Source organism: Bubalus kerabau, chromosome 16, assembly GCF_029407905.1.
Source record: "Bubalus kerabau isolate K-KA32 ecotype Philippines breed swamp buffalo chromosome 16, PCC_UOA_SB_1v2, whole genome shotgun sequence".
In the NCBI taxonomy this organism is placed as follows: domain Eukaryota; kingdom Metazoa; phylum Chordata; class Mammalia; order Artiodactyla; family Bovidae; genus Bubalus; species Bubalus kerabau.
Genome location: NC_073639.1, coordinates 26,297,511 through 26,320,351, shown reverse-complemented (window position 1 = coordinate 26,320,351; position 22,841 = coordinate 26,297,511). Strand labels below are relative to the sequence as shown.

The following is a 22,841-nucleotide window of genomic DNA, read 5'->3' as shown; positions in this document are numbered from 1 at the left end:
CAAGGAGCAGGCATCTTTTAATTTAATGCCTGCAGTCACCATCTCCAGTGATTTTGGAGCTCAAGAAACTACAGTTTATAATTGTTTTCATTTTTTCCCCATCTATTTGCCATGAATGACCAGACCAGATGCCATGATATTTATTTTTTGAATGTTGAGTTTAAAGTCAGCATTTTCATTCTCCTCTTTCTCTTTGATCAAGAGGCTTTTCAGTACCTCTTAGCTTAGCCATTAGGGTAGTGGCATTTGCATATCTGAGGTTACTGATATTTCTCCTGGCAATCTTGATTCCAGCTTGTGATTCATCTGGCTTGGCATGTCTCATGATGTACTTTGCATATAAGTTAAATACACAGGGTGACAATATATAGCCTTGACGTACTCTATCCCAATTTGAAACCATTCCTTTGTTCTATGCCTGGTTCTAACTGTTCCTTCTTGACTTGCATATAGGTTTCGCAGGAGGCAGGTAAGATGGTCTGGTATTCCCATATCTTTAAGAATTTTCCACAGTTTGTTGTGACCCACACAGTCAAAGGCTTTAGCATTGTCAATGAAACAGAAGTAGATATTTTTCTGGATTCTCTTGCTTTTTGTATGATTCAGCAGATATTGGTGATTTGATCTCTGGTTCCTCTGCCTTTTCTAAATCCAGCTTGATCTAAATCCAGCTTGAACATCTGGAAGTTCTTGGGTCATATACTGTTGAAGCCTAACTTGAAGGATTTTGAGCATTACCTTGCTATCCTGTGAAATGAGTGAAATTGTGTGGTAGTTTCAACATTCTTTGGCATTGCCCTTCTTTGGGATTTGAATGAAACTGACTTTCCTAGTCCTGTGGCCTCTGCCAACTTTTCCAAATTTTCTAGAATATTGAGTGCAGTACTTTAACAGGGTCATCTTTTAGGAAACGAAATAGCTCAGCTGGAATTCCATTACTCCACCAGCTTTCTTTGCAGTGATGCTTCCCAAGGCCGACCTGATTTCACACTGCAGGATGTCTGGCTCTAGGTGAGGGACCAGCCCATCCTGTTTATCTGGGTTATTTAGGTCTTTTTTTGTAGAGTTCTTCTGTGTATTCTTTCCATCTCTTTTTAATCTCTTTTGCTTCTGTTAGGTCCATATCACTTCTGTCCTTTATTATGCCCATGTTTGCATGAAATGTTCCTTTGGTATCTCTCATTTTCTTCAAGAGATCTCTAGTTTTTCCCATTCAATTTCTCTCTATATCTTTGCATTTTTCACTTAAGAATGCTTTCTTATCTCTCCTTGCTACTCTTTGGAACTCTGCATTAAGATGAGTATATCTTTCCCTTTCTCCTTTGCCTTTCACTTCTCTACTTTTCTCAGCTATTTGTAAGGCCTCAGACAACCATTTTGCATTTCTTTTTCTTGGGGAAGGTTTTGGTCACTGACTCCTTTACTCTGTTATGAACCTCCATCCATAGTTCTTCAGGCACTCTGTCTATTAGATTGAATCCCTTGAATCTATTTGTCACTTCCACTATATAATCATAAGGGATTTGATTTAGGTCATAGCTGAATGGCCTGGTGGTTTTTCCTACTTTCTTCAATTTATGTCTGACTTTAGCAATAAGGAGCTCATGATCTGAGTCACAGTCATCTTCCAGTCTTGGTTTTGCTCACTGTATAGGATTCCCTGCCTTTGGCTGCAAAGAATACATTCATTTTGATTTTGGTATTGACCAGCTGGTGATGTTCATATGTACAGTTATCTCTTGTGTTGTTGGAAGAGGGTGTTTGCTATGACCAGTGCATTCTCTTTCTTCCATATATTTAAAAAATTCATTGTACTACTCTACTATATATCCTTTTAATGTTAACAGATGCATATATGTATGCTTAATAATAAATATTTAAATCTCTGTGATCTATAAAATTTTATTTCCAGAGCCTGAGGTACAGATTTTCATCATATGCTTAAGTAATCAAAAAGACTCAAGTTCTGTTGTGCTTAAACTGATTGATTCCTCTTTTGTTATAAGTGAAAAAGTGTCTGTCTGCAAAACCAGGTGAATGATACTCCTTATAACAGCCTGCTATGTTAAGTTTTAAAACACTAGAAATTTTGGAAGATAACATTACCTGTATGATGAAAGGCTTAAGCTTTATAACAAACCAATTTGAATTCTAAAGATTGATATTCTGGAACAATATTTTGTAATGCTGTATATATTTATGGGGTGTATAAAAGATTAACTTCAGATCAATGAAATCTTACTCCACAAGTTTACAGGGAAAGTGAAGATTCACATGCAAGAGTTCAATAGTCTGCAAGCTTGAATTAAATGGTGTACTTTGGTCAGTAGTAATGAGATTCTAGTAAACAGGGGAATGTCCAAGTTGTTCAGGTTACATGATAAGAAGGGTTCCAGGAACATTTAAAATTTGGGGAGGGTGCTTTAACCTATATAAAGTGTTCAACGCTGAGCTATTCATCTTGGTAAGGAGAAAAATATCTATGAATTTTAAACAGGCTTGACCATACCATCTTCAGGGCAAAATGCTTGTCAATGTGTGATCTGAAAATAGTATAATCAAGCACATTGAAAATTCAGCAGTTTTTCTCGTAGGAATGGATGTCTTCCTGACAAGTGAACACTGGGTTTTATTTTGGCCTGGGGATTTGTTTTGATAGAAAACTTTATGTATTCTAAATACATCTTATAAACTGTTAAAATGAAGCAGAACTTCAAACAAGGTTAATTTCTATGCAAAATATACCAGCAGCCTGATTGTTTTTTATGATTTCTCTCTTTGAACAAAAACATGATCATTTATCAGTCAAACTGGTTTGAGACTCCTATGTGCTTAATTCCTTAGTTAGCACAAAGGTCATAACTACACATGATGCCATGCTAGGACAGCAAAACACTACTGAGTGCCATATGAGTATTTACTAATAAGAAAATCCTTTTTATCTTTTATTTTATATTTTTTCAACCCTCCATTTTTGCAAATTTTATTTTTTAACATTCCTACAAATTTTATTTTTTCACTATACTGTATATTTTATTTTTTTTAATTTATCTATTTTAATTGGAGGCTAATTATAATGTTGTAGTGGTTTTTGCCATACATTGACATGAATCAGCCGTGGGTGTACATGTGTCCATCCTTTTATTTTTTATTTTGTTAAAATAGTGATCAAATCATTAATATGCAAAATTTTGATCACTTTATGAAATCAAAGAAAATTTAGATAATTTTAGTGTTGGGTATTAACTAATGACAAATACATATATTGAGAGAGTTTCACCTCAGATATAGAGGTGAGCTGATATTAAGATGGTATTAAAATCCTTATAATCTGTGTATTGAAATGGCTGTACCATATGGAATTTGAAGATAGAGTACCAATGAACTTATCTGTAAAACAAAAATAGAGTTACAGATGTATAAAACAAACTTATGGTTAAGTGGGGAAGGGATAAATTGGAAGATTATATTGAAATATACACACTGCATGGGTTCATGATAAGTTGCCTCAGTCATATCTGATTCTTTGAGACCCTATGGTCTGTAGTCCGCCAAGTTCTTCTGTCCATGGGATTCTCCAGGCAAAAATGCTAGAGTGGGTTACCATGCCTTTCTCCAGGGGATCTTCCTGACCTAGGGACTGCACCCATGTCTCCTGTGTCTCCTGTATTGGCAATAGGTTCTTTACCACTAGCGCCACCTGGAAAACCTCATATACACATTACTATATATAAAATAGATAACTATTAAGGATATACTGTATAGCCCAGGGAACTCTACTCAATACTCTGTAAAGACCTATATGGGAAAAGCAACTAAAAAAAGAGTAGGTATATGTATATGTATAACTGATTCACACCTGAAACTAACACAACATTGTAAATCAACTATACTCCAATAAAAATTTCTAAAAAGTGACATTACCAAAATAGCATACTTTGGTTTCAAGTGATTAGAAGAGATATTAGTTCAAGTGATAAGTATCAGCTTGTGAAACAAGACCAAATAGCCCATAAAGTAAAAATAAGCACAAATAACAACTGAAAAAAAAAAAAAGAGGGAAAAACCAAAAATGGCTGTTCTACAGAAATGTTTTTCAGAGTGAACTGGGTCGTGAGGGTAGCACACATTATTGCATCTATATTGTAGTTTTAGATCTGACATGATGGAGAGAACAACTTCATCTTCAGTGGTTACATGATGCCATTCTTTGCTCAAATAGTCCACAATAAGTGAATCTCATTCAGCATCATTACTAAAGCCCTACAGTGTCCACAGGCACTGCCTCCTGCACCTCTGACTTAATCTGCTACCTCTTCTTCCTTGCTCCCTCCAGTTGAGCCCATGGCCTCCCTGCAGTCCCACCAAACCCAGTGCCTCTCACCAGGGGTTCTTTGAACTGTAACTTCCTGGCTGGAATGCCTTCTTCCCAGAGCAGCAGGGCTGACTAACTCATTGCCATTGGAGATGGATTCAAATGTCACCTCCTGAGGGAGAAATTTCCTTTGCACTCCTTTCAAAACAGGAATTCACCTGATCTCACCCGCCACCATCTCACCATTACTATTACATACTTTCTTTTCCTCTGTTGCATTTACACACACACACACACACACACACACAGGAGTGCTTGTTGAATAAAAGCCACCCATTAAATATTAACTGAGTAAATCACTAACTCAATGAATGGATATATATGGCTCTCCTGGAAGCAAGTTTGTTACCCCAAGAAATGTAGAAGCTTCACCATAAAAAGCTAATTTAGAGCAAGATGTAGTATATGAACATGGTAGTCATGACAATTAAGGGTTTAAACAAGACTTTACACCAGAATGTGCTAAATTCAAATATATATATATATATATATATATATATGTTTCATTATGCCCAGATTGTCAGGAAGAGGTAATAGGCTTAGACTATCAAAAGTAAGAACACATTCTTACTCATAGTTCACCAAGAAAATACCTCAATATTTGAAGGATAGAGCAAGTAGTAACTCACAGTTCTTGGTGCATGTCCTTCCAATTGGTGCCATGTGTCTTACACAGCCATGCAGAAATTCTCTCCCAGGTCTCCTTGCCTTTTCCCTTTCCAATCAGCTTTATCCAATGTTTTAGTTTAATTACTCTGAAGTTACCTGTTTTCCAGGATATATTGTTTTCCAGCTCACCTCCCAAGTCCATGTACTAGCAAGTCTGTTTTAGATTTTCATATTCTTCAATCTGAGAAAATCACAAGACAAGCAATCTTTTATCCTGATAATGTTAATTGCTCCCACCTAAATTATTCCTTCTCTGTCATCAGTTTTAGCTGGGATTTATTAGCTCTTATCTGTTTAAGTATTATTGACAATTGCCAAAATGCTTAACTTCCTGATACTTTGAAATATGTCCTTGAAATACTTCCATAGCAACAAAGCCTCAAAATATCTTGCTTGTCAGAATGGACATGAGAACTGGGTTTCAAAATCTGAAATTTTACCCATAGACCCATGCCCTCTGGATAGTATTTCTGATATATGATAAAATTTGCCTATCAAAGTCAACAAAAGGCTCAGTCCATCAAATGTGTTACCCAGATTTTGATTATTGGTTTGTATACAAAAAAAAATTATACATACGTTATCAGAGGAAAAATTGCTTCTAATCAGTCTGACTAAGACTGTCTTAATTGATAGTCTTCTGCATCCTGAATGTATCAGATGGAAAAATCATATAGGTTCTGCCATGGCTCTGTATCTATAATCTATATCAAGATGCAGCTGCTGTGACAAATTATCACAAACTCAGTGGCTTAAAAACAACAGAAACACCGTGTCTCACAGTTCTGAATGCAAAAGTCCAAAATCAGTGTTAATGGGCCAAAATCAAGGTGTTGGCAGGACTGCACTCAAGTTGGAGGCTCTAGAGGAGAGACTGTTCCTACCTCTTCCAACTTCTGCTGACAATCATTGCCTTATGGCTGCATCACTCCAGCCTCTGCCTCCATCTTCACATCAACTTCTTCTCTGTGTGTGTACCTATATCTATACTCTAGAACATTATACTGTTTTACATAATACTTAATAAATTGGGCATAGTGTTTGCTTTTTCTAGAGTAGAAAAAGCTGTTTTTCTAAACAGCTTTTTCTCTGTTTACAGAGTAGGGTAAACTGCATGATTTTTGCTACTGTGCTATTCCTTCTTCTATCAGTACCTCTAAAACAATCTCTTGAGTTGAAACATTTATCTTCATAGACCAGCTAGTTTAGAGTTCTGGTAATCCTAACATACTTGGGTGTGGCCTAAATAGTTGATGCTAGACTGTTGTCCATACCTTTCACTTTCAAGGAAGTGGCCTATTACCTACAATGCCTTCTTTTACTACAAATGATGTCAGGAGAGTTATACCTACAGGATGTAACATTTATATCTCTTTTGCTTAACGAAGATTTGTATTTCATATACAAATGACATGTATGGCCCAATGACATAGCAATTCCATGTTATCTTATAGTCTCCATCTTATGGTTTATTGAATTATTACCTTCCATCTATCAAAGGATTTGCCATATCCTTAAAGATTTATTTATACTAGCTTACTTCAATGCCAAATCTGCAACCTTGATATTATTAAGGAAATAATAGAATTAGATAGAGTTACATTGGCAAATGCTATAACACTTTTTCTATAGTAGTCTTCCTTATATATTATTTTACCAGGGCCTGGTAAGCATAAAGGACTTCAAAGATACTTTTTGTATTCTATTTCTTCAGCTGAATGATGAGTAACTTAGTATTTATTTTATTTTTATTCATCCCCTGTACATAGGCAGTGTATCTCATTTCATATGTATATCTGTCATAATTTAGTAAAATAAATTTAATAAACAGTTTTAAAAGGTACATTAACTAGTCTTATTGTCATAGGAAAACACCCAACAATCTTGATGGACCCAACAGTATCACCTTTATTAAACATTCCTGAGGATACAGTACTCTGTGGGGATTCTCAACACTGTCAGCTCTGACAGCTTAGACACTTTTTAACAGTAGTTCCTGTCAGATTTTTCTCCATGGCTTTTTCATCTTTTCCTAAGCTGATTCTTTGTTTAAACTGTTTCTTTTATGCCAATTCTCTCATTCCTTTAAAAAAATAAATGAAAATCAAGCTGAAGGAAAAGAGTAAACAATCACTATTAGAAATGTGTGAAAAACTTCTATGTGTATCCCAGGTAGGGCAGAGGAACAGCTTTCATGGGCTCTTTTTTTTATTTAATAATCTCTCAATAATGTGGATTTCTATTCATTTTAGTGGACAAGTAGCTATGAATAGAAAAAAAATATTGCTGAGGTCTAAATGTTCATTTTTGATGTGTTAATATTTCTAAACAAATATATAGGAAACTTTGAAAAGTTGATAAAATTTATTGAATTTAGTTTAAAAACTATCAAAGATTTTAAATCACATCTCTCTTTTTCATAATGTTTAGGGACATTTATTTAGAATTTTATTCTTGATAACATTTTGAGGTTAAGAAACAGAGTAAATACTATTCAAGAAATAATGTCTCGATTAGCAAAGAGAGGTAAACTCTTTTGAGAAGGATACATCAATGACAGAAAAAGGGCTAGAGAAAATTTTATTAAAAGATTTCCCTTCTAAAGAAGGAAAGAAACTGAGATACTATATAGCATTTTAAATAATTTAAAAATAATCTGATACGAAAGCCAATAAAAACTTTGCTTGTCTTTCAGCTTTTTGCTATATTTCTTACTCTAAATCTTTATAAAGATGAAGTATATGATATATGAGTAAAGTTACTTTTATGTTTGTTGGAAGCTGTATCAGATTGAGATTTAGCATGGTATCATGAATTTTAATTAAGAGATTATATTTGGGTGATCAGTTATGCTATTGAGGAATTATGGACTATGGACCAGCCTTTCTGGGTTAGGTCCTACTATCTCTACTTGCCAACTTACGAGTGGTAAGGAAATAAAAAATATGAAAATCGTTTGTCCTTATTTTCTTCATTTGTTAAATAATGATAATTGTTAATACTCTGTAACTGGAACAGGAGTTACAGAGTCAATGAGATAATATATTTTCTTTTTACCTTTATAGAAATTCCTCATGAAGTTAAAAAAAAATTGTTAGGTTAAGGATTAGAATTTATGTAGAATTGAAAAGAAATTTCCTGAAGTGTTGATCATTAAGTTTTTAATTAGTAATTTTTATTACGGCAACACATGTGCTCTTAAGAGTTAATATCACCTACAAAGAAGTGAAAATTCGATCTCCAGGTGTAAAAAGTCTTCTATTTATGTAGAAAGCCCATATATATATATACATATAATGTAATACATAAACAGATGTGCAGAATACTCTTGGCATTAAAATTTGATGAGATTATGTTAGTAAGAAATGTCTAAAGAGGCACCTTATAGGGAGAGTGATATTGAAAAAAGGTTGAGAATCACTGATGTAACACAAGGCAAAGTAAAGAAATAGTAAACTTTTAGAACTGGATATATGAAAGGTAAAACTTCTATTAATTATTCAACACAAACAATACACTAGTGAGTAAGATGAGTCTTCAGAGTTCTGCACATTTTGCAAACAGAAGAGGACTGTTTTTTTTTTTATATATATCTGTTCAATAACGTATATATAGTGAACAGCCTTAGAATGGAGAGTCTCCCTTCCAAACGAAGGACCAATGCCTTGTTTCAAGTCCCTGCCTGTACTGCAGCCTACTGTATGTGCATGTGTCACCTGGTAATTTCGGTTTCATTCTGTGAGTATTCAGGCACAGAAGATTGGCACCATTTAAGAAATTGCTGATTCTATAGCTACTGCTGTTACTCTGAGTAATAAAACCCTTTTTTCTTTGACACAGATGTCTCATGTCTTCTGCCAGCATCCATAATTTTGGGACAAACTCATTAGCTTATATGTATAGTAAAATCTCAAACGTTTTAATTCTTAACAAGTTTAAGACTTTAATTCTAGAAATTTGCTTTCAAATTGCCTGTAGTGTGAAAAATTAAGTATATTTTCTTTCTTAAATGTATGTAATTTATTTTGTTAATATAGGTCTTAGCATCATGTTGTTTTCCACTGTTAGGTACAAGAAGAATTGATAGTTTGAACATTGCAGTCTTAGTATCACAGACCAATATTTTTAATAATTTAATTGTCTCATATTTGAATAAAAATTTTAAACTAGTCTATAACTTCCATGTAGGTTATTTGTGACGTTAGGATTGCTTTAAGTTATTGTAAGGAATTGTTTTATTGTTTTACAATACATTATCCAGATATAACATCATACTTGTAAATGTATTGGTGATTATTCCAGCTCATTGTGTATTTTATCACATACATGATTATTCTAGCAAACTGAAATAAAGATTTTAAGTAGTCTAATAATAATTTCTTATATATATATGACTCAGTTCAGTTCAGTCGCTCAGTCGTGTCAGATTCTTTGCAACCCCATGAACCGCAGCATGCCAAGCCTCTCTGTCCATCACCAACTCCCAGAGTCCACCCAAACTCATGTCCATTGAGTCGGTGATGCCATCCAACCATCTCATCCTCTGTCGTCCCCTTCTCCTCCTGCTCTCAATCTTTCCCAGCATCAGGATCTTTTCAAAAGAGTCAGCTCTTCGCATCAGGTGGCCAAAGTATTGGAGTTTCAGCTTCAACATCAGTCCTTCTAATGAACACCCAGGACTGATTTCCTTCAGAATGGACTGGTTGGATCTCCTTGCAGTCCAAGGGAGTCTCAAGAGCCTTCTCCAACACCACAGTTCAAAAGCATCAAATCTTTGGCCCTCAGCTTTCTTTCCAACTCTCACATCCATACATGACTACTGGAAAAACTATAGCCTTGACTAGATGGACCTTTGTTGGCAAAGCAGTGTCTCTGCTTTTTAATGTGCTGTCTAGGTTGGTCATAACTTTCCTTCCAAGGAGTAAGCGTCTTTTAATTTCATGGCTGCAATCACCATCTGCAGTAATTTTGGAGCCCATAAAAATAAAGTCAGCACTATTTCCACTGTTTCCCCATCTATTTGCCATGAAGTGATGGGACCTGATGCCACGATCTTAGTTTTCTTAATGTTGAGCTTTATATATGACTCAAATTGTTGAAAATATTTTCACATTTCCCTCACCCTAGAAAGAATTATACTTCAGGTTTACTGTCCCATCAGCTTTCTCTAGCTGCCTAATTAATAATCACCAAACTTAGATTTCTTCTGTCAAGAAAAATTTGGTTTATTGCTATAGGATTTTCTGCTGCAATGATCCCACTTGTCTACACTTTTGTCAAATTCTGTAATAGTTATTCCCATGACAGGGTTCATAGGGGCTTTTCTATTAAGTTGAATTCAGAAGTCAAGTTTCCCCTAAGGATTACTGAATGCCAACCTGACAAAATACCAGAGAGATTTTCTGTTTTTTGTCAGAGTCTTCTTTTCACTCTGCTTCTTGTTTGCCCTTTTTTAAAACTCAGCAGAAAAAATAAGTGTGATTTGAAATTGATACACAACTTTTAGCTGCATAAGCTTATATATATATAAAAGAAAAACTAATAGGACTTAGATTAAATTGGGAACTCTCAAAAAGACAATATGTAGAAGAGGTAATAATGGGTGAATAACACATTTCTATTACTTACCTTTTTTTTTTTTTTATTGTGTTATTCTGATGTAAAACATAACATTAAAATCCTTGTTTTCAAATAAGCATGTAGTTAACATTTAAAATTAATCATTTCACTTATTGATATCTGTCTATAGAATGTTTCAAGGGTTTGACTATCAAAGACAGAGAGATATGCATCCAATTCAGCTCATATATGGTAAATTGCTGCATTTTCTTGGAAAAATGCCATTGAACTTTCATCGTGGTCAGGACTGCACTTTTCCACTTCAATCTCTTGCTAAGTTTCACCTCGTATTTCATGCCCTACCAAACCCTTACCTTTCCCTCTTTTCTCTCACAACTGCTCTTTCGGGGTTATGGGGTGGGGTAGATGGAAAATTTTATACCCTAACTCTTTATTTGTCTAGAAACAATGGATGCATATAAAGTGTGACAGGGGATGCTTTAAACAAAAGTTCCTAGTGTGCTTAATTATGGGGATTTCTTAAGAAAATCAACACAAGGGATGTCTTCAAGTGGATACCTTGAAAACGTTGCTTAATGAGTGTAGTACATAATCTCTTCCATTTTCTCAAAAGATAAAAAAAAAAATGCAAAGGAAGTGAGATCCAGAATACAAAGTTAGACCTGTATTCTCTGGCTCAGCAGTAGAAGGGATCAAGGCATATGTTTGTGTTTCTTTCCACCTTGGAAGCCTGGTCGCACTGTCTAAAAGAAAATAGCATTGCAGTTTGTACCTAATCTTAGAGTGACTGATTCAGGAATTTTGCAGAGAAGATTAGAGTATGTGAAAGAATGAGGGAATTTAACTGAAAATTGATCACAAATGTTTTAGAGAAGAAGAAAGGCAGGCAGAGTTTTCAGATTCAAGATTAGTGATTTTCAAACATTTTATAAATTATATTAATAAGAAAGATTTTAGACCTTAGCCCAAAATATAGACACACACACACATAAAAATATCAAAGGAAACAAATTAAAAATGATAACTAATCTGAGTTGCATTCTTGAAAGTTCTTTTCTATTCACTTTAAATTTATAGAGTGATGAACTAAAGCAATCTCACCTCCTGTGGATGGCAAATATGGAAAACCTTCTTCAGTGAAAAATGAGGGGCTCAGAATTAAGATGCCTGAAGACAGTGCTATTTCAAAGATATTGTAGAAGATACTTTTTTAATACTTAATAATGTTTATAAAATTCAATTTCTTTTTTTACACACAAATCAGAATATTCTAAAACTATTATACTTGTAGTTATATTTAATATATCAAATTCTATTTGCTTTCTACATATTATAAAACATCTTGAATTTCTTATAGCTAAATTATAATAATCATCTTGTTTTATACATCTAATTTTTACAGACAATATAAAGTCATTATTTTATGAAGATATTTTTAGCTCATATCAAGGAATAATTTAATATATTTTAATAAACTTGTATTTTTGAAAAATTTCCTCATGATTGAGATACAATTAGAGATAAAATCCCTACACCTTTACATATGAAGAGTTTTATTATCTTTGAAAAATGATCAGCTTAAGTTACTTTTGCTATTATTTGATTTTTCTGTTTTGTTTTCCAAGAATACCAATTTGATGTATGCTGTCAATTGAAATTAAACAAACAAAAAATATCCTGCTTACTCCCAGGATTTTATCCCCAAAAGAAACTTCTAATTTTTGATAAATATTTTCAAAAAGTAACCATCTGAATGGAACATTAACATTGTCTAATCTTTCTCTACAAAATCAAGTCATAAATACAACATTATTCTTATAGATCATAAAAGTACATTGCAAAAGCTTATGGAGGGCAATAAAGGAAATTGGAAATTATAGGGAAATAATCATGATATTAAACAAATTTAGAGGTAAAAACTAAATTTTGGACATATTTAATAGACTTTGTCAGAGAAAGACCCACTTCTTTTTACTAATAGTGTCTACAATAATGCCTTAAATAAATAACTACTTAATAAATATATCAATCAAATTGTGAGATAAATAATGCTTAGTTGCAATTTTTCAAACCTCATCTTACTCATTAATGAAATTTCTATTTGGAATACACAATTAATTTGGGATAACAATTTGTGTTCTGAGCTATTGCAGTACTAGAAATACCAGCAGATACCAAAGAGATTAGCAGGAAAAGGGGGAAAGGATGGAAAGAAAAACTAAAAATGAAACAATTTTACAACACACAGTATGAATGAAAAAATATTTCTTCTCAGAAAACGTACTTTATTGCATTTCCTAATATTAACATCTTTTACCTTAAGATTATTTGTATCTTTTTAATGTTTTATCATCTTAGAATTTATGCTTCTTTAAGAGCATTTGGACTTGTTCAGAATGTTTTCCTCCCACCTGCCCATTAGATGGTATCACAACGTTAAATTTAATACCAACTAACACTTAGTAGCTGTGAGCCTTGGCCCTCAGTTTTCTCATTTGCACGTAGGGTTTTTGTGACATAGAAATCACAAATGTCAGTGATTTAGTGCACTGTCCAGGTTGTTATAAAGTGGGCACTATCTAAACACTAGCTGCTTTTATAAAACTTAAAATCAAAGTAGTTTTTTAAAGGACCATAGGATACTGCAATTCAAAAAGACACATGTACCCCAATGTTCATTGCAGCACTATTTACAATAGCCAGGGTATGGAAGTAACTGAAATGTCCATTGACAAATGAGTGAATGAAGAAGATGTGAAATATATACACAATAGAATATTATTCAGTCATCAAAAGAACAAGTTGGGTCATTTGTAGAGATGTGGATGGACCTAGAGTCTGTTATATAGAGCAAATTAAGTTAGAATGAGAAAAACAAATATTGTATATTAATGCATATATGTGTAATCTAAAAAAAAAGGCAAAGAGTAACCCTATTTGCAGTTCAGGAAAGAGATGCAGACATAGAGAATGGACATGTGGACACAGTGGGGAGGAGAGGGTGAGATGAATTGGGAGATTAGGATTGACATATATACACTGACATATGTAAAACAGGTAGCTAGTGGGAAACAGCTGTATAGCAGAGGGAGCTCAGCTTGGTGATCTGTGATGACCTAGACTGGGGGGATGGGGTGTGGGAAGAAGGTCCAATAAAAGGGAGGGGATATATATACACACACACACACACTATATATATATATATAGCTGATTCACTACATTGTATAGACTAACACAACATTGTAAAGCAATTTTACTCCAATTAAAAACAAAGATCATAGGATAAACACTGGGCTTAGCACTACATTTCCTGCTCCTGTGACTTTCACCAAGGTATTTAAACTTCTCTCTCTCTCTCTCTTTTTTTTTTTTTCTTTTACTTCATTCTCAGTAAAATAGGGCTCCTTGAACATGCTCAGCCAGTCTCTCATTCATCTGATGAAAATTCAAGTAAACCTTTGTAACAGCGTTAATTTTACTACACCCTCATAGAATGTAGAGAAACACAAAACCGTTTTCTGAAGTCTTGTGGAGCAAAGACAAAATGCAGTTCTTTAGGGACATGGTTGGAAGTACATACCAGACTGCGAAGCAGTTAACTTTATTAACAGATTCTGTTCAGTTGCATCTTCCTGATAACTGATCTCAATTTTTCCATCAGTTTTCTTTCTTTCTTTCTTTCTTTCTTCTGAGTGGAATTATGCCTCTTTGCCTCTTGGAATTTTGAATAGAAATTTTATTCAGTGTTAGCAATGCTTTCATTCCCTTATGCAATCCATATTTTATAGAAAGGTAATAGAGTCTTTGGTATATTCAACAATATCATTTTTGATTCAGTGAAAAGGAATTGAAGTCCTATGTCATAGATAGGTTTTCTTACAATTTTTCACATTATTTTTATTTTAAGGTGGAAACTGTTCTATCCAAAGACACAAAATGTTATCTATTGACTCTGTGTTGGATATACGTTCTTATTTACATAATTTAGTATTTATGAATAAAGAATATCAGTAAGTTTATGATATTTGAATTTTCTTAGGCTGATTTTGTTAAACATATGATTGCCTGTGGCAATATTCTTGAGATATTAACAAACGAGGAAATTTCAATTAAGATAGTTTTTTTTACTAAAGTAAATAGAAATCTCAATGAAAATAGAAAAAGATTATTTTTATTATCACCAAAACCATTGTTTTATTACATTTATCCATTTGAAAGTATTATTTTTTATAGATGTTTTAGGTTTGCAACAACATTTAGAGGAAGGTACAGATATTCCTGTGGGCTTTCCAAGTGGCACTAGTGATAGAGTACCCACCTGCCAAAGCAGGAAACATAAGAGATGCAAGTTCATTCCCTGGGTCAGGAAGATCACCTGGAAACTTGCCTGGAGAATCCCATGGACTGAGGATCCTGATCGGCTACCATCCATGGAGTCGCAAAGATTTGGGCATGACTGAAACAATTTAGCATGAGTGCATTCACAGTTATTCCCATATACACACTGTTCCAATACATGCATTCTTTATCCCATTATCAATGTCTGGAATAACATATTTATGACAATTGATGAACCTACAGTGACACATCATAATTATTCAAAGTCCACAGTTTACTGTAGAGTTCACTCTTGAGGTTGTATATTGCTTACCAATTTTTGAAACCACACTGCTTCAAAAATTCGATTGAGATTTTGTTGTATTTCATATACTTCATAGTTCTAATTCTGACATAATTTTTAATATTTTTTTATTTATTGATATTGATTTACTTGTTTGTTTATTTCTGGCTGTACTGATTTTTCATTGCTGCACAGACTTGTCCCTAGTTGCAGTGAGCAGGGGCTGCTCTCTAGTTTCGGTGCATAGCATTCTCCTTGCAGTGCTTTCTCTTGTTGTGGAGCATGAACCCTAGGGTGTGCAGGCTTCAGTAGTTGCAGCACGTGGGCTCAGTAGTTATGGTTCCTGAGCTCTAGAGTGTAGGCTTAATATTGACACATGGGCTTATTTGCTCCATGCAATGTGGAATCTTTCCAGATCAGGGATCAAACTGGTGTCCCCTGTGTTGCCAAGTGGATTCTTTACACTGAGATACCAGGAAAGCCCTTGACTTATAATTTGAGAATGAAGAAGCAGAAATGCTCACAACAGTCCTCAATATTATTAAATTCTGTTGATGTCTATGACACAGACACATTGTAAGTAATTTTGATTTCCAGTGTAAGTTTTACTTGATTTTAGGTTCAGCTGACAGAAGTTGAAGTGTGCCAGAGAGATGACATACACTTGCAAGTTCTGAAACTTACTGAAAATAAATTTCTAAAAGCTAAGAATAAAAGGTGTACAAATTTCTCATCTCTCACTACTTCCTATTGCAAAAGTCATTGACAACATAATTGGCTATGTTTATTATACTTAATGTCTCAAACTATAAATTTAGGAAGCCTCAGTGCTGTAATATGAATGAGATTCCTTTAAAATACATATATTTAAAATATTTATGATGTTTAATACATATTTTGGTATTTTTGAGTTTCTTGGTTGTGAGAGGCAAGAAAGTGAGTGAGTGGTTGTGAAAGATAAAATCAGTAAAATTATCTTAGCAAGTCAGGTAAGTGAGTCCTTATAATTTCAGTAGTAGGAATTGGGATATGAGTGGTACTAATGTAATCCAAAGATATGAACCATCTTAACTTTCATGTGTAAAAGTATGCAGTGGCCACAGGATTGGAAAAGTTCAGTTTTCATTCCAATCCCAAAGAAAGACAATGCCAAAAAATGTTCAACTACTTCACAATTGCACTCATCTCACAGGCTAGCAAAGCAATGCTCAAAATTCTCCAAGCCAGGCTTCAACAGTAATGAACCATGAACTTCCAGATGTTTAAGCTGGACTTAGAAAAGGCAGAGAAACCAGAGGTCAAATTGCCAACATCTGATGGATCATCGAAAAAGCAAAAGAGTTCCAGAAAAACATGTGCTTTTGCCTTATTGAATATGCCAAACCTTTGACTGTGTAGATCAAAATAAACTGTGGAAAATTCTGAAAGAGATGGGAATACCAGACCACCTGACCTGCCTCTTAAGAAAACTTTCTGGAGGTCAGGAAGCAACAGTTAGAACTGGACATGGAACAACATATTGGTTCCAAACAGGAAAAGGAGTAAGTCAAGGCTGTATATTGTCACCCTGCTTATTTAACTTCTATGCGGAGTACATCATGAGAAAGGCTGGGATGGATGAAGCACAAGCTGGAATCAAGATTTCCAGGAGAAATATCAATAACCTTAGATATACAGATGACACCAACCTTATGGCAGAAAGAGAAAGGGAACTAAAGAGCCTCTTGATGAAAGTGAAAGAGAAGAGTGAAAGAGCTGGATTAAAGCTCAATATTCAGAAAATTAAGATTGTGGCATCCAGTCCCATCACTTCATGGCAAATAGATGAGGAAACAGTCACAGACTTCATTTTTGGGGGCTCCAAAATCACTGCAAATGGTGACTGAAGCCATGAAATTAAAAGACACTTGCTCCTTGGGAGAAAAATTATGACCAACCTCAGTTCAGTTCAGTTCAGTAGCTCAGTCGTGTCCGACTCTTAGTGACCCCATGAATTGCAGCATGCCAGGCCTCTCTGTCCATCACCAACTCCCGGAGTTCACTCAAACTCATGTCCATCGAGTTGGTGATGCCATCCAGCCATCTCATCCTCTGTCGTCCCCTTCTCCTCCTGCCCCCAATCCCTCTCAGCATCAGAGTCTTTTCCAATGAGTCAACTCTTTGCATGAGGTGGCCAGAGTATTGGAGTTTCAGCTTTAGCATCAGTCCTTCCAATGTACACCCAAGACTGATCTCCTTTAGAATGGACTGGCTGGATCTCCTTGCAGTCCAAGGGATTCTCAAGAGTCTTCTTCAACACCACAGTTCAAAAGCATCAATTCTTCGGTGCTCAGCTTTCTTGACAATCCAATTCTCACATCCATACATGACCACTGGGAAAACCATAGCCTTGACTAGACGGACCTTTGTTGGCAAAGTAATGTCTCTGCTTTTCAATATGCTATCTAGGTAGGTCATAACTTTACTTCCAAAGAGTAAGCGTCTTTTAATTTCATGGCTGCAATCACCATCTGCAGTGATTTTAGACAGCATATTAAAAAGCAGAGACATTATTTTGCCAACAAAGGTAGTCAAAGCTATGGTTTTTCCAGTAGTCATATATGGATGTGAGAGTTGGACTATAAAGAAAGCTGAGAGCCAAAGAATTGATGCTTTTGAACTGTGGTGTTGGAGAATACTCTTGAGTGTCCCTTGGACTGCAAGGGGATCCAACCAGTCCATCCTAAAGGAAATCAGTCCTGAATATTCATTGGAAACACTGATGATGAAGCTGAAACTCCAATACTTTGGCCACCTGATGTGAAGAACTGACTCATTGGAAAAGACCCTGATTCTGGGAAAGATTGAAGGCAGGAGAAGAAGGGGACAACAGAAGATGAGATGGTGGGATGGCATCACCAATGTGATGAACGTGAGTTTGAGTAAACTCTGGGAGTTGGTGATGGACAGGGAAGCCTGTCATTATACAGTCCATTAGGTGTCAAAGAGTCAAACATGACTGAGGTACTGAACTGAGCTGATTTCATTTAATAATAATTACCTTATTGATAATAAAAATAATAGCTCCTTTTATATTAATTAATATAGTATTTCTGACAATTAGCTATATTTTCCCAAATATTTTCAGTGAGCAACGAGATATCATTGTGCCTTTTTCAGATACCTGTAATGTCTCAGTTATTAGGAGACAACTGCATCCTTACCTCTGGTTCTGCATTCAAACTATTGTGATATACATATCATATACCAATCAGTTTTCTCAGGATACACTTCTGGAATATGGTGGAAGTTATAATAATGATCTTCTTAAAATGTTATATAATATTTAAAATAAATTCAAATTGCATTTAGAAATTTTAAAAATGTCATATAGTTTCTAGAAAGCTCTACTCACATTCATGATAAAACTTGAGTGAAAAAAGCATATGTGTGTGCATGTTTTTTTGTGTGTGTTTATCTTGCTGTTTTAATAGTTTTGATCTTGATGACACCCTCAAAGGGCCTCAAGAACCCATAAGATGTCATCCAGACAAGACTTTGATAACCATAGCATAGTTATAATCATGTTTTAGAGTATTAATAATTTTACTAATTACAAATATCAATGTTTTATCAGTCACATAAATTGATCAAATTACAATTTAAAACTCTTGGAAAACTCAAATTAGATGCTAATATTGAATCTTGGGAGGAATCATTTTGAGTTGAACATGAAAAAGAATTGGTATGATTATGATGAGTATGTGGCTTAGCCATAAAGAATGCCTGCAATGCAGGAGACACGAATTTGATCCTCGGATCAGGAAGATCCTTTAGAGAAGGATATAGCAACCCACTCCAGTATTCTTGCCTGGAAAATTCCATGGACAGAGAAGCCTGGCCGGCTACAGTCTATGGGGTTCCAAAAGAATTGGACATGACTTAAGGACTAAGCAATAACAACTGCTTTATAGAAATTGACCTACACTTTCTTCTCCATCAAAAATTCCATTTCTATAATATGTAGAATCTGACCAAAGAATAGATCATTTCATTATGATATACTGACTTTAAAAATATTATTAGTGGCTTCACTTCATAGCATTTTAAATTTGTGTTGTTTAAATAGTAACTCTTTCATTAGTCAAATAAAAATAGAATGGCATGTGTCATCTTTGAAATAGTATAGACCTCAGTGCTTATGGTGGGTGACATAGCAGACCTCAAAATACACGTTTTATGTATGTTAAAATTATAATTTCTGTTGGCAAAGAAATTTCATTCTTCCAACAATCTTTCTTTTCATAATTTGAATGATTTGAAAATATTTTCATGATTTGAAAATAATGAAGAAATTATTGGGAAATATACATAAGGAGGAGTTTTTATTTCCTACTAAGCTATCATGTTTTTTCCTTTTCTTATATTCATAACTGATTAAGGTATGATTCATGAATAAAATAATACCCTTAATAGAACTTTGAGCTTTTTTCAAGGTCAAACTATTCCTTTGGAATTTACAAACAGGAGATGTTATAATATCAAACATGAAAGATACATAACTCTAAAATATGGTATATTCATGCTCATTGTTTATTCAGAAAAATAGCAAAATATTTTAAGCAATTAAATTTTTAATTTACCATTTAAAATTAAATGCCAGACAGCTAACATGGCCAATGTCTTCAAATCCTTGTTTTTCATATAGTATTAAATATTGACTTCTTAATGCAAATTTTCCTGAGACTTCTGGTATTTTAAATTTCTCCTCTATCCATGAACTGTATCTTCTTGTTTTATAGTCAGGTACAGAACTGCCCTGAAATAGATTTTTAAGAATTTTCATGATACAATACAAGGAGCCAACGAAATGTTATCAGTGCTGAATACCTGCTCATTGGGAGATATGACAGTACATTGGGAACTATTCATGATGCCTTAACTTGCCAATGTTACCTTTCTTTTGGAGTAGCAAAGATGTCATGAATGAGGTCTGACATGATTTCTCACTGAAACATTATTAAGAAACCAGGCTGGTATCTTCTGATTTTGAAATTTTAAGAAAAAGAGAAGTTTTAATATGCTGAAGACTGTTGAATACAGCCATCACTAAATTCTAGTCTATGAACCACAGCTATCAGTGAAACTGAAGAAAAACAAAATGCTTTTATCTTTAGGAGACAACTTATTTTAGCTGTGCTGTGCTTAGTCGCTCAGTTGTGTCCCAGTCTTTGCGACCCCATGGACTGCAGCCCTCTAGGCTCCTCTGACCATGGGGATTCTCCAGGCAAGTATACTGGAGTGGGTTGCCATGCCCTTCTCCAGGGGATCTTTCCAACTTAGGGCTTGAACCCAAGTCTCCCACATTGCTGGCTGATTCTTTACCATCTGAGCTACCAAGTAAGCCCTTATTTTAGCTAATTTAAGAAAAGGAGATTAATTTTCTGGGGGTAAGAAACAATAGTAAAATGTTCCATAGCTTTAAATCAATCTAATTAATACATTTGAAGTAAATTTAAATATCTGTTTTATTGGAAAGGAATATTGAGATTGTTTCCCCTTCTAAATTTTAAGGTTTGGATTAAAATGCATAATTTTATTTTTAGACATAATTTCCAATATGCCAAATACTATATTGAATTGCCAGGATTATAATAATAATATTGTATTATAGCAAAGGATTTGGGAAATAATTTGTAATGGAGTATTTGTTTACCTAAGGAAAATCAGTGGTTCTATAATTAGAACCACAGACTAAGTCTACTTTCCCTTGTCTTTCATTACAGTTGCCTTTGATACTTATTTTCAGCTAATGAATATAAAGGAGAAAATTATTTCCATTTTGAATTACAGCAATTATATTTTTATGAAATCCAGTTCCTGCCTCTAAACTTGAATTTACTCATATGTAAAATGAAGGTGAAATGTTTTCCAATGTATTTTCAGAATTTAGGTTCAAAGTCAGTTTAATGAACATTGCCTAGTATGTTTTCAGGATATTATGAAAATAGCAATATAATATTTTATTTAAATGAATTTAAATGACATAAACGATATAGCATATATATTTGCAAGCATGTATATTTGAATTACTAAATTTCATCCATAAAAAATCAGTAAATAGAAACCATACTTACATGGTGTTGGGAGGCCAGAAGGGGAGTTCTCCTGTCCAAAAACAAGAGCAGAGCTCAACAGGAAAAAGAAAGATTCCCCTTCTTTCTTGGTAAGAACTCAGTCAATTAAAAGTTGTGGACCTATTGCTTGCTGTACCTCCCAACTTCCTTTTCTGCTCTTAAGTGTTTCTCTCCCTGACATGCTTGGGACTTGCATGTGGTTTGCCATGGTCACAGACTTAAAATTGCAATTCTTTGCTCATCCAAAATAAAGCCATATTTGTTGGGGAAATAAATAGCTGGCAGTATATTTGTTTCAAGTTTAGAATTTCTAAAAGAATTAATAAAATAACTGAGGTGTAGTTGAAAAAGAAGTTTTTGGTTTATCTTTGAACTTTGGGTATTTCCTGGACCTAATGCATTCAGTGCTGTGTGAAAGTTTCTGAAATCTCTGTTCTTCGGCTTCTTCATTGACATAATGACAGTAGAATTTTCTTCATAACTTGCTTTGAGAATTAGGAAAGATGAAACCGTCAGGCGAGTGTATGCTTCTCGGTTCTTGTCACGTCTGAACAATGATTTGGAGCAATAGACATTAAAGCCCTCGGCGCATCACAGCTCTTGGGTCTTGAACAAACCATGTCATAGCTCTTAGGCAAATCAGTGTTACAGCTCTATTTTATTTAGAAGATAGCAAGAGAATCCATCCTTGAAGAAGAGAAAAGAGTGGAGGAGTGCACCAATGCATGTGCAGTGGCCGGGGTTGGGCGGGTGGGGCGCGTAGAGAGAGAGAAAGAGATTATGCACGTAGGAGAGAGATAGAGAGAGAGTGCTTGGCTTCTCCTTTTATATGTTTTCTTCCCCCTGGGCCTGCCCTATGCCAGTAGTGCTGTTCTACCTAAAGTCCTCACTCTGGTCCTCGGACCTTTATTTGACTTTCCTTTGTTCTATTTTCGTGGGCTTTTCCCTTCCTTGTCTTTTGCTGCTGCTGCTAAGTCACTTCAGTCGTGTACAACTCTGTGCGACCCCATAGACGGTAGCCCACCAGGCTTCCCGTCCCTGGGATTCTCCAGGCAAGAACACTGGAGTGGGTTGCTATTTCCTTCTCCAATGCATGAAAGTGAAAAATGAAAGTGAAGTCGCTCAGTTGTGTCTGACTCTTATCAACTCCATGGACTGCAGCCTACCAGGCTCCTTCATCCATGGGATTTTCTAGGCAAGAGCACTGGAGTAGGTTCTTATTGCCTTCTCCCTCCTTGTCTTTTAGCCACCACAATTTTGGACTCCTTTTCCCTATTCTAACTACCTAACAAAACCATTGCACAGGGCAATGGGTGGTAGATGTTAAACATTCAATAAGTCTTAATAAGAATAACAATATTGGCTGTTAATGGTGCTATTAGGCTCTTTTTCAACAAAAATATGCTCTGGATTGGACATGACTGAATTCAATATTACTAGTGTTGTGATTATGAGTATGTCACAATTTCTTTGGGTCCCT

General features: G+C 34.8%; 1 long non-coding RNA gene across 1 annotated transcript in view; it reads right to left on the bottom strand.

Annotated features, from left to right (window-relative positions):
• Positions 1–22,841, bottom strand: part of LOC129629836 (uncharacterized) — a 127,584-nt gene that overhangs the window by 51,769 nt on the left and 52,974 nt on the right. Inside the window, exon 3 of the long non-coding RNA XR_008703343.1 lies at positions 5,141–5,225. This is a non-coding gene — a long non-coding RNA (uncharacterized LOC129629836). The remainder of the gene's footprint in view (positions 1–5,140; positions 5,226–22,841) is intronic.